The sequence below is a fragment of the Coregonus lavaretus genome, assembly GCF_964263955.1.
Source record: "Coregonus lavaretus genome assembly, chromosome: 28".
Classification (NCBI taxonomy): domain Eukaryota; kingdom Metazoa; phylum Chordata; class Actinopteri; order Salmoniformes; family Salmonidae; genus Coregonus; species Coregonus lavaretus.
Window position 1 is genome coordinate 36879252 of NC_140015.1, and position 19124 is coordinate 36898375.

Here is a 19124-nt window from a genome sequence, read left to right on the forward strand (position 1 = left end):
TGAAACACAGGCTTCTAGCGAGGGCAATTTTGGGGCTTCACCATGTTTCATTGAAATGTACAGCTGTGTGTCATCCGCATAGCAGTGAAAGTTAACATTATGTTTTCGAATAACATCCCCAAGAGGTAAAATATATAGTGAAAACAATAGTGGTCCTAAAACGGAACCTTGAGGAACACCGAAATGTACAGTTGATTTGTCGGAGGACAGACCATTCACAGAGACAAACTGATATCTTTCCGACAGGTAGGATCTAAACCAGGCCAGAACTTGTCCGTGTAGACCAATTTGGGTTTCCAGTCTCTCCAAAAGAATGTGGTGATCGATGGTGTCAAAGGCAGCACTAAGGTCTAGTAGCACGAGGACAGATGCAGAGCCTCGGTCTGACGCCATTAAAAGGTCATTTACCACCTTCACAAGTGCAGTCTCAGTGCTATGATGGGGTCTAAAACCAGACTGAAGCATTTCGTATACATTGTTTGTCTTCAGAAAGGCAGTGAGTTGCTGCGCAACAGCTTTTTCTAAAATTTTTGAGAGGAATGGAAGATTCGATATAGGCCGATAGTTTTTTATATTTTCCGGGTCAAGGTTTGGCTTTTTCAAGAGAGGCTTTATCACTGCCACTTTTAGTGAGTTTGGTACACATCCGGTGGATAGAGAGCTGTTTATTATGTTCAACATAGGAGGGCCAAGCACAGGAAGCAGCTCCTTCAGCAGTTTAGTAGGAATAGGATCCAGTATGCAGCTTGAAGGTTTAGAGGCCATGATTATTTTCATCATTGTGTCAAGAGATATAGTACTAAAACACTTAAGTGTCTCTCCCGATCCCAGGCCCTCGCAGAGCTGTGCAGATCCAGGACAGCTAAGCCCTGGAGGAATACGCAGATTCAAAGAGGAGTCCGTAATTTGCTTTCTAATGGTCATGATCTTTTCCTCAAAGAAGTTCATGAATTTATCACTGCTGAAGTGAAAGCCATCCTCTCTTGGGGAATGCTGCTTTTTAGTTAGCTTTGCAACAGTATCAAAAAGAAATTTTGGATTGTTCTTATTTTCCTCAATTAAGTTGGAAAAGTAGGATGATCGAGCAGCAGTGAGGGCTCTTCGGTACTGCACGGTACTGTCTTTCCAAGCTAGTCGGAAGACTTCCAGTTTGGTGTGGCGCCATTTCCGTTCCAATTTCCTGGAAGCTTGCTTCAAAGCTCGGGTATTTTCTGTATACCAGGGAGCTAGTTTCTTATGACAAATGTTTTTCGTTTTTAGGGGTGCAACTGCATCTAGGGTATTGCGCAAGGTTAAATTGAGTTCCTCAGTTAAGTGGTTAACTGATTTTTGTCCTCTGACGTCCTTGGGTAGGCAGAAGGAGTCTGGAAGGGCATCAATGAATTTTTGTGTTGTTTGAGAATTTATAGCACGACTTTTGATGCTCCTTGGTTGGGGTCTGAGCAGATTATTTGTTGCGATTGCAAATGTAATAAAATGGTGGTCCGATAGTCCAGGATTTTGTGGAAAAACATTAAGATCTACAACATTTATTCCATGGGACAAAACTAGGTCCAGAGTATGACTGTGGCAGTGAGTAGGTCCAGAGACATGTTGGACAAAACCCACTGAGTCGATAATGGCTCCGAAAGACTTTTGGAGTGGGTCTGTGGACTTCTCCATGTGAATATTAAAATCACCAAAAATTAGAATATGATCTGCTATGACTACAAGGTCTGATAGGAATTCAGGAAACTCAGAGAGGAACGCTGTATATGGCCCAGGAGGCCTGTAAACAGTAGCTATAAAAAGTGATTGAGTAGGCTGCATAGGTTTCATGACTAGAAGCTCAAAAGATGAAAACGCCATTTTTTTTTTTGTAAATTGAAATTTGCTATCGTAAATGTTAGCAACACCTCCGCCTTTGCGGGATGCACGGGGAATATGGTCACTAGTGTAACCAGGAGGTGAGGCCTCATTTAACACAGCAAATTCATCAGGCTTAAGCCATGTTTCAGTCAGGCCAATCACATCAAGATTATGATCAGTGATTAGTTCATTGACTATGACTGCCTTTGAAGTGAGGGATCTAACATTAAGTAACCCTATTTTGAGATGTGAGGTATCACGATCTCTTTCAATAATGGCAGGAATGGAGGAGGTCTTTATCCTAATAAGATTGCTAGGGTGAACACCGCCATGTTTAGTTTTGCCCAACCTAGGTCGAGGCACAGACACAGTCTCAATGGGTATGGCTGAGCTGACTACACTGACTGTGCTATTGGCAGACTCCACTAAGCTGGCAGGTTGGCTAACAGCCTGCTGCCTGGCCTGCACCCTATTTCACTGTGGGGCTAGAGGAGTTAGAGGAGTTAGAGCCCTATCTATGTTGGTAGATAAGAGGAGAGCACCCCTCCAGCTAGGATGGAGTCCGTCACTCCTCAGCAGGTCAGGCTTGGTCCTGTTTGTGGGTGAGTCCCAGAAAGAGGGCCAATTATCCACAAATGTTATCTTTTGGGAGGGGCAGAAAACAGTTTTCAACCAGCGATTAAGTGCTGAGACTCTGCTGTAGAGCTCGTCACTTCCCCTAACTGGGAGGGGGCCAGAGACAATTACTCGATGCCGACACATCTTTCTAGCTAATTTACACACTGAAGCTATGTTGCACTTGGTGACCTCTGACTGTTTCATCCTAACATCGTTGGCGCCGACGTGGATAACAATATCTCTATACTCTCTACACTCGCCAGTTTTAGCTTTAGCCAGCACCATCTTTAGATTAGCCTTAACGTCGGTAGCCCTGCCCCCTGGTAAACAGTGTATGATCGCTGGGTGATTCGTTTTAAGTCTAATACTGCGGGTAATGGAGTCGCCAATGACTAGGGTTTTCAATTTGTCAGAGCTAATGGTGGGAGCCTTCGGCGTCTCAGACCCCGTAACGGGAGGAGTAGAGACTAGAGAAGACTCAGACTCAGACTCCGACTCGCTACATAATGGGGAAAACCGGTTGAAGGTTTCTGTCGGCTGAATGAGCGACACCGGTTGAGCATTCCAACAGTATTTCCCTCCAGAAGCCATGAGAAAGTTGTCCGGCTGCAGGGACTGTGCGGGGGGATTTATACTAACGTTACTGTCTGTACTTACTGGTGGCACAGACGCTGTTTCTTCCTTTCCTACACTGAGATTACCCTTGCCTAACGATTGCGTCTGAAGCTGGGCTTGTAGCACAGCTATTTTCGCCGTAAGGCGATCGTTCTCCTGTATATTATGAGTACAGCGACTGCAATTAGAAGACATCGTGTTAATGTTACTACTTAGCTTCGGCTGTTGAAGATGTTGATGAACCATGTCCAGATAAAGCGTCCGGAGTGAAAAAGTTGAATAAGGGAAAAAAGTTGCGATGGAAAAAAGGAAAATAACGTAAAGTTGGCAGCTAAAACGCACAGGAAAATGACTCTTCTGTCTCGGGATAAACGTCCGGGGTGAAAAAGTTTAACGAAAAAAGATGAGTGAGGACAAAACTAAAAAGTTGGTAAATTTGTTGAACACAAAGATTGATTAAACGTTTATTAAAAGTAAAACGTGAATAGTTTGGCAGGTAGCCAAGTAGCAACAAACAGCACAGCAGTACGGAGACAATGCGGAAGCGAGACGGAAGTCACGTCAAATCTCGTCAAAACAAATCTCCTGTAGTGGAACAGGTTGAGAGCTTCAAGTTCCTTGGTGTCCACATCACCAACGAACTATCATGGTCCAAACACACCAAGACAGTCGTGAAGAGGGCACGACAAAGCCTATTCCCCCTCAGGAGACTAAAAAGATTTGGCATGGGTCCTCAGATCCTCAAAAAATTCTACAGCTGCACCATCGAGAGCATCCTGACTGGTTGCATCACCGCCTGGTATGGCAACTGCTTGGCCTCTGACCGCAAGGCACTACAGAGGGTAGTGCGTACGGCCCAGTACATCACTGGGGCAAAGCTCCCTGCCATCCAGGACCTCTATACCAGGCGGTGTCAGAGGAAGGCCCTCAAAATTGTCAAAGACTCCAGCCACCCTAGTCATAGACTGTTCTCTCTGCTACCGCACGGCAAGCGGTACCGGAGTGCCAAGTCTAGGTCCAAAAGACTTCTCAACAGCTTCTACCCCCAAGCCATAAGACTCCTGAACAGCTAATCATGGCTACCCGGACTATTTGCACTGCCCCCCCACCCCATCCTTTTTACTCTGCTGCTACTCTGTTAAGTATTTATGCATAGTCACTTTAACTCTACCCACATGTACATATTACCTCAACTACCTCAACTAGCCGGTGCCCCCGCACATTGACTATGCAACGGTACCCCCCTGTATATATAGCCTCCCTACTGTCACTTTATTTTACTGTATATATAGCCTCCCTACTGTCACTTTATTTTACTTCTGCTCTTTTTTTCTCAACACTTTTTTGTTGTTGTTTTATTCTTACTTTTTTGTTTAAACTAAATGCACTGTTGGTTAAGGGCTGTAAGTAAGCATTTCACTGTAATGTCTGCACCTGTTGTATTCGGCGCATGTGACCAATAAAATTTGATTTGATTTGATTTGATATGTCTGTGTAATATACTAATATATGGTTCAGTGGTGATAAGGAGTGACTAGTGACGTTTAGAATAGTTTAAAGGGCTATGAGCTATGAGAGAGATTACATTTAGTTATTTAATTTACATTTTGCAGGATGAAATCTCTTGAGATGCATCATCTCGTTTTAAAAGAGTGTCGAAATGAATTAAATGAAGTGCCATAGATATTTATTCAAACCATACAAGATACCTGACATCTCTTCTCTTCTACATTTCATCAGTGTAACCAAACCAGAAACCACCACAGACAGACAGTCTACAGACCCATTGTCCCCACACAGACCAACAGAACCATGAATAACCTGGACACCATCCGAGCCACCTGTCCTCGCTCCCCAACCAAGGGGCATCCCATGTTTAAGCAGAGGAACACTCTCCAGTTCAAGAGCAAGCCCCCGAAGAGGGGGGGTCATTTGGGTGAGTCACTATTCATTTGTTTTAGTCCTAAATAAACATATCTAAACATTTCTAAATGTATTTCAAATTGTATATCCGATTTATTTATATATATATATATATATATATATATATATATATATATATATATATATATATATATATATATATATTTTTTTTTTTACATATATACAGAATTTTAAATATTTTATTGTTTAAGGTCAGTGAAAGTGGTAAGGTAGAGAAGGAGACAGAGAGTAGGGGCCTCAGCCCCACCATCCTACACCACAACCCCAAGCTTTGTCCTGGCCTGAGCTGGTGGTTCTTCCAACCCCGGCCAGCTTGATCCTGAGCAGTAAAACTGTAATCAGTAAAACTGTAAACCTGGGTGCAGGGCCAGCTCCAGCAGCTTCATCAAGCAGCCAACTACAGCCCAGACCAACGCAGCACAGTCCTGACTGGGGAAAGAATGACAGCACAGGAACAAGGTGCCAAGAAGAAGAGGGATATCACAGCATCTCTCTCTCTCTCTCTCTCTCTCTCTCTCCCCCTCCCACTCTCTCTCTCTCTCTCTCCCTCTCTCTCTCTCTCTCTCTCTCTCTCTCTCTCTCTCTCTCTCTCTCTCTCTCTCTCTCTCTCTCTATCTCCCTCTCTCTCTCTCTCTCTCTCTCTCTCTCTCTTTCTCTCTCTATCTCTCTCTGTCTCTCTCTGTCTCTCTCTCTTTCTCTCTCTTTCTTTCTCTATGTTTTTTACTTTACCTTCTCCCCCTGTCTCTCTCTGTCTCTCATCATGTTCATGTTTGTTGGTGATGGCAAGACATCTCAGTTTAGGTGATGTCCTATAATGGAGAATAACATCCTCCCTGCTCTAACTCTGGGGTCCCAGGCAGCCTCTGTGTTCTAACTCTGGGGGCCCAGGCAGCCTCTGTGTTCTAACTCTGTGGGCCCAGGCAGCCTCTGTGTTCTAACTCTGTGGGCCCAGGCAGCCTCTGTATATCTGGGAAACCAGGCCTGGTATTCATAGCTGACTTTGAAAAGGCCTTTGATAAAGTATGACTGGAGTTTATATATAAATGCCTGGAATTTTTACATTTTGGAGAATCTCTTATAAAATGGGTTAAAGTTATGTATAGTTACCCTAGGTGTAAAATAGTAAGTAATGGCTACATCTCAAAACGTTTTAAACTGTCAAGAGGAGTAAAACAAGGTTGTCCCCTATCGGCATATCTATTTATTACTGCAATCGAAATGTTAGTTGTTAAAATCAGATCCAACAATAATAATAACGGATTAGAAATCCAGGGCTTAAAAACAAAGGTGTCATTGTACGCTGATGATTCATCTTTTCTTTTCAATCCACAATTAGAATCCCTCCACAGCCTCATAGAGGATCTAGATACTTTTTCTAACCTCTCTGGATTAAAACCAAATTATGATAAGTGTACGATATTACGTACAGTGGGGAAAAAAGTATTTAGTCAGCCACCAATTGTGCAAGTTCTCCCACTTAAAAAGATGAGAGAGGCCTGTAATTTTCATCATAGGTACACGTCAACTATGACAGAGAAATTGAGAAAAAAATTCCAGAAAATCACATTGTAGGATTTTTAATGAATTTATTTGCAAATTATGGTGGAAAATAAGTATTTGGTCACCTACAAATAAGCAAGATTTCTGGCTCTCACAGACCTGTAACTTCTTCTTTAAGAGGCTCCTCTGTCCTCCACTCGTTACCTGTATTAATGGCACCTGTTTGAACTTGTTATCAGTATAAAAGACACCTGTCCACAACCTCAAACAGTCACACTCCAAACTCCACTATGGCCAAGACCAAAGAGCTGTCAAAGGACACCAGAAACAAAATTGTAGACCTGCACCAGGCTGGGAAGACTGAATCTGCAATAGGTAAGCAGCTTGGTTTGAAGAAATCAACTGTGGGAGCAATTATTAGGAAATGGAAGACATACAAGACCACTGATAATCTCCCTCGATCTGGGGCTCCACGCAAGATCTCACCCCGTGGGGTCAAAATGATCACAAGAACGGTGAGCAAAAATCCCAGAACCACACGGGGGGACCTAGTGAATGACCTGCAGAGAGCTGGGACCAAAGTAACAAAGCCTACCATCAGTAACACACTACGCCGCCAGGGACTCAAATCCTGCAGTGCCAGACGTGTCCCTCTGCTTAAGCCAGTACATGTCCAGGTCCGTCTGAAGTTTGCTAGAGTGCATTTGGATGATCCAGAAGAGGATTGAGAGAATGTCATATGGTCAGATGAAACCAAAATATAACTTTTTGGTAAAAACTCAACTCGTCGTGTTTGGAGGACAAAGAATGCTGAGTTGCATCCAAAGAACACCATACCTACTGTGAAGCATGGGGGTGGAAACATCATGCTTTGGGGCTGTTTTTCTGCAAAGGGACCAGGACGACTGATCTGTGTAAAGGAAAGAATGAATGGGGCCATGTATCGTGAGATTTTGATTGAAAACCTCCTTCCATCAGCAAGGGCATTGAAGATGAAACGTGGCTGGGTCTTTCAGCATGACAATGATCCCAAACACACCGCCCGGGCAACGAAGGAGTGGCTTCGTAAGAAGCATTTCAAGGTCCTGGAGTGGCCTAGCCAGTCTCCAGATCTCAACCCCATAGAAAATCTTTGGAGGGAGTTGAAAGTCTGTGTTGCCCAGCGACAGCCCCAAAACATCACTGCTCTAGAGGAGATCTGCATGGAGGAATGGGCCAAAATACCAGCAACAGTGTGTGAAAACCTTGTGAAGACTTACAGAAAACGTTTGACCTGTGTCATTGCCAACAAAGGGTATATGACAAAGTATTGAGAAACTTTTGTTATTGACCAAATACTTATTTTCCACCATAATTTGCAAATAAATTCATAAAAAATCCTTCAATGTGATTTTCTGGAGAAAAAAATTCTCATTTAGTCTGTCATAGTTGACGTGTACCTATGATGAAAATTACAGGCCTCTCTCATCTTTTTAAGTGGGAGAACTTGCACAATTGGTGGCTGACTAAATACTTTTTTTCCCCACTGTATTGGATCACAAAAATATATAACTTTTACATTACTGTGTAGTTTACCAATAAAATAGTCTGACGAGGATGTGGACATACTCGGTATACATATCCCGAAATAAAGAAATGATCTCACTCCAATACATTTTAATAGAAAGTTAGCAAAAATTGATCTTGCTACCATGGAATGGAAAATACCTGTCTATTTGTGGGAAAATCATCCTGATTAGCTCTTTAGTCATATCCCAGTTTACCTATTTGCTTATGGTTTTGCCTACACCTAGCGACCTGTTTTTTAAATTATATGAGCAAAAAATATTCCATTTTATTTTGAATGGCAAGCCATACAAAATTACAAGGGCCTAGTTATATAATTAATATGACTCCGGAGGGCAGAAATTATTAAATATTAAAGCATTAGACCTCTCACTAAAGGCGTCAGTCATACAAAAGTTATACTTAAATCTGAACTGATTCTCTAGAAAATTAGTAAGAATGTTTCACGACATGTTCAAGAATGGCCTTTTTCCCTTTATTCAGATTACAACCTCTCACTTGTAGTCATTTGAAAACGAAATAATCTCCAAAATATAGCTATTTTTTAAACAAGTCATAGAAAGTTGGTTGAAATTTCAGTTTAATCCACCAGAAAAGACAGAACAAATAATACAACAAATATTGTGGTTGAACTCAAATATACTAATAGTTAAAAATAAAAAATAAAAATCGATACATAAAAAAAAAAGTAGAATCTTTGTAAATGATATCATAAATAGGACTGGTGGAGTTATGTCACACTTGCAGCTAACACAAATATATGGAAATGTCTGCTCTACCCAAAATCACAACCAACTAATTGCAGCATTAACGCAAAAATGGAAGAGGCAAGTGGAAGAGGGAAAAAGCAAGGAACTTGTCTATCGGCCCTGCATCAAAGACCAAAATTGGTTAAAGAAAATTGTGATAAATAAAAACATATACCAGTTTCATTTAAGGACCAAAAAATTGACAGATGTGCCATATAGATTGCAAAATAGTTGGGAAGAGATTTTCGATGTACCGATTCCATGGCACATGGTATATGAATTGACACGCAAAACGACACCGGATTCTAAATTTAAATTATCATACAATATTCATGCAATCAATAGAATGTTACAGTTAGGGAAACAAGTATTTGATCCCCTGCTGAATTTGTACGTTTGCCCACTGACAAAGAAATGGTCAGTCTATAATTTTAATGGTAGGTTTATTTGAACCTACCATTAAAAGAAAAACACATGTCAAAATGTTATAAATTGATTTGCATTTTAATGAGGGAAATAAGTATTTGACCCCCTCTCAATCAGAAAGATTTCTGGCTCCCAGGTGTCTTTTATACAGGTAACAAGCTGAGATTAGGAGCACACTCTTGAAGGGAGTGCTTCTAATCTCAGCTTGTTACCTGTATAAAAGACACCTGTCCACAGAAGCAATCAATCAATCAGATTCCAAACTCTCCACCATAACCAAGACCAAAGAGCTCTCCAAGGATGTCAGGGACAAGATTGTAGACCTACACAAGGCTGGAATGGGCTACAAGACCATCGCCAAGCAGCTTGGTGAGAAGGTGACAACAGTTGGTGCGATTATTTGCAAATGGAAGAAACACAAAATAACTGTCAATCTCCCTCGGCCTGGGGCTCCATGCAAGATCTCACCTCGTGGAGTTGCAATGATCATGAGAACGGTGAGGAATCAGCCCAGAACTACACGAGAGGATCTTGTCAATGATCTCAAGGCAGCTGGGACCATAGTCACCAAGAAAACAATTGGTAACACACTACGCCGTGAAGGACTGAAATCCTGCAGCGCCTGCAATGTCCCCCTGCTCAAGAAAGCACATATACATGCCCGTCTGAAGTTTGCCAATGAACATCTGAATGATTCAGAGGAGAACTGGGTGAAAGTGTTGTGGTCAGATGAGACCAAAATGGAGCTCTTTGGCATCAACTCAACTCGCCGTGTTTGGAGGAGGAGGAATGCTGCCTATGACCCCAAGAACACCATCCCCACCATCAAACATGGAGGTGGAAACATTATCAATTTGGGGGTGTTTTTCTGCTAAGGGGACAGGACAACTTCACCGCATCAAAGGGACGATGGACGGGGCCATGTACAGTCAAATCTTAGGTGAGAACCTCCTTCCCTCAGCCAGGGCATTGAAAATGGGTCGTGGATGGGTATTCCAGCATGACAATGACCCAAAACACACGGCCAAGGCAACAAAGGAGTGGCAACAAAGGAGTGGCTCAAGAAGAAGCACATTAAGATCCTGGAGTGGCCTAGCCAGTCTCCAGACCTTAATCCCATAGAAAATCTGTGGAGGGAGCTGAAGGTTCGAGTTGCCAAACGTCAGCCTTGAAACCTTAATGACTTGGAGAAGATCTGCAAAGAGGATTGGGACAAAATCCCTCCTGAGATGTGTGCAAACCTGGTGGCCAACTACAAGAAACGTCTGACCTCTGTGATTGCCAACAAGGGTTTTGCCACCAAGTACTAAGTCATGTTTTGCAGAGGGGTCAAATACTTATTTCCCTCATTAAAATGCAAATCAATTTATAACATTTTTGACATGCGTTTTTCTGGATTGTTTTGTTGTTATTCTGTCTCTCACTGTTCAAATAAACCTACCATTAAAATTATAGACTGATCATTTCTTTGTCAGTGGGCAAACGTACAAAATCAGCAGGGGATCAAATACTTTTTTCCCTCACTGTATATATAGGGGGATAGACCATTCCCAGCTCTGCAGATTTTGCTGCGAGGAGTCAGAGTCATTAGATCATTTATTTTGGTACTGTCCATATGTAGCTCATTTTTGGTCACAGGTCCATGAATGGCTGAATAATTGTAACATTTACCTGGAGCTAACTATGCAGATAGCAATACTGGGTGATTTGAAATGTCAGAGTCAATCGATCAATAACATGATAATACTTTTAGCAAAAAAATGTATCTTTAATTTACAATCTGTAGAAACTATAAGAATAGAAAGGTTCAGAACTTTTGTGAAGCATCACAGCACAGTTGAAAAATATATGGCAAATAGAAATCCAATATGGATGGTGTTAAGAGATAGATGGGAGGGGTTAAATAGAGCTGAAAGGTGGGACTAATAACAACAAGATAACAAACGTAAAATATGCTGTGTCTGTAAAATGTATATAGGTTCAGAACTTTTGTGAAATAGCACAGTTAAAAATATATGGCAAATAGAAATCAAACTGGATGGTCTCAGAAATAGAGGAAGGCCAGGACTAAAACAAACAACATCTAGGTATTATAAAATAAATAGTGTCTGTAAAATGTATATAGTATGTATAAGCTGGAAGTAGAAGCCTAAGTGTTATTGTTTATTAGTTTACTCCAATTAGGGGAGGGGTGGTAGGGTTTGTGTGAAATAATAAAGGAAAATATATTTTAAAAATATATGTATATATGAATGTGTATTTGTATGTACAGTGGGCTCCAAAATTACACCCCAATCCATCACTACCGTTCGTAGTGGAGGTGGATGCGTCCGAGGTAGGGATAGGCGCTGTCCTGTCTCAACGCTCGGGCACGTCACCCAAGCTCCGCCCCTGTGCCTTCTTCTCTAAGAAGCTCAGCCCGGCGGAGCAGAACTACGACGTTGGTGATTGGGAGCTGTTGGCTGTTGTCCGAGTTTTGACCGTGTGGAGGCATTGGCTCGAAGGGGCGAAACACCCTTTCCTCGTCTGGACGGACCACCATAACCTGGAGTACATCTGGGCAGCGAGGAGGCTGAATCCTCGCCAGGCCAGGTGGGCCCTATTCTTCACCCGGTTTGATTTTACACTGTCATACATTCCGGGTATGAAGAACGTGAAGGCAGACACACTGTCCCGGCTGTATGACACAGAGAAGAGGCCCAGAGACAACACCCCCATACTCCCGGCCTAATGCATTGTGGCGCCGGTAGTATGGGCGATGGACGCGGATATAGAGGAGGCATTATGCTCAGATCCATCTCCACCTCAGTGTCCAGCTGGGCTGCGGTACGTGCCTGCTCTTATCCGTGATCATCTGATTTACTGGGCACACACGTCACCCTCCTCTGGTATAGGTCGTACAGTGCGCTGCCTGACCGGAAAGTACTGGTGGCTACCTTGGCTGAGGACGTGAGGATGTACGTCTCCTCCTGCTTGGTGTGCGCCCAGAGTAAGGCACATAGGCGCCTCCCAGCGGGTAAGTTACAACCTTTACCAGTTCGACAACGACCATGGTCTCACCTAAGTGTTGATTTTTTGACTGATCTTCCCCTCTCCCAAGGTAACACCACCATCCTGGTCGTTGTGGACCGCTTTTCCAAGTCATGCCGCCTCCTTCCTCTGCCCGGTCTCCCCACGGCCCTGCAGTCTGCGGATGCCCTGTTTACTCACGTCTTCCGGCACTACGGGGTACCAGAGGATATAGTGTCCGACCGAGGTCCCCAGTTCTCGTCCAAGGTCTGGAAAGCGTTCAAGGAACGTCTGGGGGTCTCGGTCAGCCTGACCTCTGGAATCCACCCCGAGTCAAATGGGCAGGTGGCATGGGTAAATCAGGATGTGGGTAGGTTCCTGCGGTCCTACTGCCAGGACCGGCCGGGGGAGTGGTCGGTGTTCTTGCCATGGGCAGAATATGCCCAGAACTCACTCTGCCACTCCTCTACTAACCTAACGCCATTCCAATGTGTTTTAGGTTACCAACCGGTTCTGGCACCGTGGCACCAGAGCCAGACCGAGGCTCCTGCGGTGGATGACTGGTTTCGGCGCGTGGAGGAGACGTGGGACTGCCCACGTTCACCTCCAGCGCGCTGTGCGTCGTCAGAAGGACAACGCTGACTGCCACCGCAATGAGGCCCCGGTCTTCGTACCGGGGGATCTGGTCTGGCTCTCGACCCGGAATCTGAGCCTGCGGTTTGTGGGGCCGTTCAAAGTCCTGAGGAGAATCAACGAGGTCACTTATAAGGTTATTACTTCCCCCTGATTACGGTATTAACCCCTCGTTTCATGTGTCTCTCCTCAGGCCGGTGGTGGTTGGTCCGCTCCAGGAGTCTGAGGTGCAGGAGGTTCCTCCACCTCCTCTGGACATCGAGGGGGCCCAGGCGTACTCTATCCGTTCCATCCTGGATTCAAAGCGTCGGGTGGGGGGCCTTCAGTACCTCGTGGAGTGGGAGGGGTACGGTCCGGAGGAACGGTGCTAGGTCCCGGTGAGGGATATCCTCGATCCCTCCCTGTTGCGGGATTTCCACCGTTGCCATCCGGCTCGCCCTGCTCCGCGTTCTCCTGGCCGTCCCCAAGGCTGGGGTCGGCGCGCTGCTGGAGCTGCGTGTCAAGGGGGGGGGGGGGGGGGGGGGGTAGTGTCACGACTTCCACTGAGGCTGCCTCCACTCCTTGTTCAGGCAGGCTTCGGCGTTCGTCATCACCGGCTTACTAGCCACTGCCGCTCCATATATCATCATTCCATTTGTCTTGTCCTGTCAATTACACACACCTGGTTCTTATCCCCGCATTAGTCCCTGTATAAGTGTCCCTCTACCCCCCTTGTCCTTGTGGGTGATTGTTATTTGTGAGAGTAGTGTAGCTCGGTGGAGCTACTCGTACTTTGTATTGCCGGGGTAGATATTTCCCCTGTGCCTCTATATTGTTGGAGTATCCCGTACCGTGTATTGCCAGGGTAGATAGTTTCCCCTGTGCCTGTTTTCGTGTGTCGCTATCCAGGCGCAATTGTGTACGACGGAATAAACTCTGTATTCGGTGATTTACCCTCCTGCGCCTGACTCCTTCTATCACACTCATCACAGGAACCAACCAAAATCATGCAATTATTTAATACAAAAGAAATGTCACCAAATTCAAGGTATCATAATTATTGGCACCCCTCATTTAGTACTTAGTGCAACCACCTCTGGCAAGGATAACAGCATGGAGTCTTTTCCTGTAATGTTTGACAAGGTTAAGGAACACATTTGGAGGGATTTTGGACCATTCCTCTATGCAGATACTTTCAAGATCCTTCACATTCTTGGGTTTGCGCTTATCAACTGCCCTCTTCAACTCAGTCCATAGATTTTTGATTGGATTGAGGTCCGGCGACTGAGATGGCCATGGTAGAACATTTTGTTGTCACAGAACCATTTCTGTGTGGATCTTGAGGTTTGTTTTGAGTCATTGTCTTGTTGGAAAGTCCACCTACGGCCAAGTCCCAGCCTTTTGGCAGAGGCAACCAGATTGTCAGCCAGAATTGCCTGATACTTAGTGGAATTCATTATGCCATCAATCTTAACCAGTGCCCCTGGACCAGCCCCAAAACATCACTGACCCACCACCATATTTCACCGTGGGTATGAGGTGCCTCTCCTTGTATGCATCTCTGTTTCGACGCCAAACATGCCGATGCTGTATCTGACCAAAATGTTCAATTTTGGTCACATCTACCCAGAGCACCTTCTTCCAGTCATAATTTAAACTCCAAGCGCTTGCATCTGTGTCTTGGGGTCAGAAATGACTTTCTTCTGGCAACCCTTCCAAAGAGCATGTGGTTGTGGAGGTGGCGTCTGTTGGTGCTTTTTGAAACCTGATGACCCCAAGATGCCACCAAGGCCTGCAATTCTTTCACAGTGATTTTGGGGGATTTTGTTGCTTCTCTCACCATCCTCCTCCCTATCCTGGGGGGCAATATGCATTTGCGTCCTCTACCCGTGAGGTTTTTAACTGTACCTTATCTTTTTTATTTTTGAATAATTGCCCTGACAGTGCTCAGTGGTATATTCAATCGTTTGGGGATCTTCTTGTAGCCATTACCAGATTTATGAAGGTCTACGACCATCTGTCTCTTTTGAACTGCCAGTTCTTTTGTTTTCTTCATGGTGTTGGATGACAAAGGGATATTGCATGCGTGTCATTTTTATACCCTAGTAAACAGGAAGTGATGTAATGGCTCAATATAATTCCTTAAGACTTAGATAAACTTAAATACATGGAATTTGATTCCTGGTTTAATTTTGGTAGATGTTATTTACAATAATATTTAAGGGTGCCATTAATTGTGAAACCTTGATTTGGAGGACATTGATTTTTAATTAAATCAATAAATGATTTTGGTGGGTTCCATTGGAACATTAATATAGTACAGTATTTCTCACATGTTGGTAATTTTGAGTTTATCTCTATAATTATATTGTTGATCTTTTTTACAGTATTGATTGTGCATTGCCAGTCAGGGGTGCCAGTAATTTTGGAGCCCACTGTATATGTGTTGTCTGGAGTCAGCAGTGTTACCTCCAGACCTGACTCCAGCACTATTCTAGTCAGCAGTGTTACCACTACACCTGACTCCAGCACTATTCTAGTCAGCAGTGTTACCACTAGACCTGACTCCAGCACTATTCTATTCAGCAGTGTTACCACTAGAGCTGACTCCAGCACTATTCTAGTCAGCAGTGTTACCACTAGACCTGACTCCAGCACTATTCTATTCAGCAGTGTTACCACTAGAGCTGACTCCAGCACTATTCTAGTCAGCAGTGTTACCTCTAGACCTGACTCCAGCACTATTCTAGTTGTCCTAATAATGTTCCATAATAACAAAGTCATGTTGATTGTTTTCCTCAGGTTTGGAGATGATATTCCTGGGATGGATTTTCTTGGTACTGGTAAGATCACTGTTGGCAGACATTCTAAACTATTACAGCTTACTGTTTTTAAGAACAATAAAATAAGGGACTGTAATGATGTCATGTCATAGTATCGTGGGGACCAGGTTAGAGTTACTAGATAAGTGGTTTGGGGCTACGGATTCTACATTCCTTATGTCAAAGGAGATTACTGATGTTTATGATAGCATGATGGATGGACAGGATATACTGACTTGGGGCAAAGGGTACTAACATCAGAGAAAGGGAGTGCCCATGGAGGGTTACCAGATGTAGGTTAAGGAAATGATAACCAAGGGAATATAAGGGAGATTGAATCTTTGTTAGAGTCAGTTGGAAACAGCAAAAGGCAAAGCTCTGTCCTTGTTGTATCTAACCCGGTACCGACTAATAAAACATTTGCATTAACTTTCTACAAAGTGTCTAAGTATATTCTTACACCCTTGATTACTTGATAACCGAGAAACTCATCATAACAGGGACTCACACGTTAAAGAGATTCAACTTGTTTCCAACGTGGTCCCCAATGGAATACACGTTGAATCCTAACTGAATCCTATCAGAATCTTAACAGAATGCTAACTGAATCTTAACTGAATCCTAACTGAATCCTAACTGAATCTTAACTGAATCCTAACTGAATCGTAAATGAATCCTAACTGAATCCTAACTGAATCTTAACTGAATCCTAAATTAATCCTAAATTAATCTTAACTGAATACTAACTGAATCCTAACAGAATCCTGACTGAACACTGCTCTGTTGCACTATATATTTTCACTCCAATCAGTGAGTTAAACTATAGTGAAACTGAGAGATTATTCACTTCGGTTCCCAGGCTATTGTGCATTATTTAAATATTCTGTATGTTTCCTTTCATAGATATCACAGTGATCTAATAAAATAACAATTCTGGCTGACTGACATTGAAAAACAAGACTTAAGGCTGGATTCATTCCGTATCACCAAAGTTTCATGGTAGATCCCCGTTGCAGCGTTCGCTGAGACTGCATTCACGGTAACTGCTGCATACTGTATGTCGGCTCAATCAGAAATTACCTTTAGATTTAAACACATTGGAGATTGAATCCTGCCCGTATTTCTAAAATAAAAACCCAATTTCCATTTCAGATCTGCCCTTAGGAGGCTTACAGTCACATGGAGCTGCATGAGCTGGCGCAGTACGGAATCATCTGAGTTCTACAACACCCACAATCCTCTCTGTCTGTCGTCAGCTACAATTAAAGAGGGAGTCTCTGTAGCAACTGGATCAATCACAGCAGAATTTGGACTGATCAGAGTCAGACAACAACAACAACAACATATTTTGGGGGCTGCCTGACTGTTTGTTTTTGTATTGTTGTGGTCTAGCCAGTACATTGTAGTGTTCCACTAACACACTAGCCACTACATTGTAGTGTTCCACTAACACACTAGTCAATACATTGTAGTGTTCCACTAACACACTAGTCAATACATTGTAGTGTTCCACTAACACATTAGCCACTACATTGTAGTGTTCCACTAACACAATTGTCACTACATTGTAGTGTTCCACTAACACACTAGCCAATACATTGTAGTGTTCCACTAACACACTAGCCAATACATTGTAGTGTTTCACTAACACACTAGCCAGTACATTGTAGTGTTCCACTAACACACCAGCCACTACATTGTAGTGTTCCACTAACACACTAGCCACTACATTTTAGTGTTCCACTAACACACTAGCCACTACATTGTAGTGTTCCACTAACACACTAGCCAGTCTACTTCCCTCTCCCTTTAGTGTAATGTGAAGTCTCCCACACATACTTCCTCCTGTGGGATTTATTTCTGTCTGACATCTGACAGTTCTTTCTGATTTTCTGCCATGTTAAGTTAAACTATTGACACTTTACTCACTCAGGGATTCTAGTGCTTTTCCCAACTATCAGTACCCGCTGTACAAATGTCTGATCCTTCTTTTCCCAACTATCAGTACCTGCTGTATAAATGTCTGATCCTTCTTTTCCCAACTACCAGTACCCGCTGTATAAATGTCTGATCCTTCTTTTTCCAACTACCAGTACCCGCTGTATAAATGTCTGATCCTTATTTTCCCAACTACCAGTACCCGTTGTATAAATGTCTGATCCTTCTTTTCCCAACTACCAGTACCTGCTGTATAAATGTCTGATCCTTCTTTTCCCAACTACCAGTACCTGCTGTATAAATGTCTGATCCTTCTTTTCCCAACTACCAGTACCCGCTGTATAAATGTCTGATCCTTCTTTTCCCAACTACCAGTACCCGCTGTATAAATGTCTGATCCTTCTTTTCCCAACTATCAGTACCTGCTGTATACATTTCTGATCCTTCTTTTCCCAACTACCAGTACCCGCTGTATAAATGTCTGATCCTTCTTTTCCCAACTACCAGTACCTGCTGGATAAATGTCTGATCCTTCTTTTCCCAACTACCAGTACCCGCTGTATAAATGTCTGATCCTTCTTTTCCCAACTACCAGTACCCGCTGTATAAATGTCTGATCCTTCTTTTCCCAACTACCAGTACCCGCTGTATAAATGTCTGATCCTTCTTTTCCCAACTACCAGTACCCGCTGTATAAATGTCTGATCCTTCTTTTCCCAACTACCAGTACCCGCTGTATAAATGTCTGATCTTTCTTTTCCCAACTACCAGTACCCGCTGTATACATGTCTGATCCTTCTTTTCCCAACTACCAGTACCCGCTGTATAAATGTCTGATCCTTCTTTTCCCAACTACCAGTACCTGCTGTATAAATGTCTGATCCTTCTTTTCCCAACTACCAGTACCTGCTGTATAAATGTCTGATCCTTCTTTTCCCAACTACCAGTACCTGCTGTATAAATGTCTGATCCTTCTTTTCCCAACTACCAGTACCTGCTGTATAAATGTCTGATCCTTCTTTTCCCAACTACCAGTACCTGCTGTATAAATGTCTGATCTTTCTTTTCCCAACTACCAGTACCTGCTGTATAAATGTCTGATCCTTCTTTTCCCAACTACCAGTACCTGCTGTATAAATGTCTGATCCTTCTTTTCCCAACTACCAGTACCTGCTGTATAAATGTCTGATCCTTCTTTTCCCAACTACCAGTACCTGCTGTATAAATGTCTGATCCTTCTTTTCCCAACTACCAGTACCTGCTGTATAAATGTCTGATCCTTCTTTTCCAGAGTATAGTTCTGCAGTTCCAAGGGTTCCTAATCTCTTAGACACACCCTACTCTGAATACGTTGTCCTGTATTATATAACTACCTATTGCAGTATTACAATAATGTATCTGTGAATTGTTAACTCTTTACAGCCATTCTCCATGGCATGTATTGCATACAATTTATACGGCCTGTATTCTTTTATAC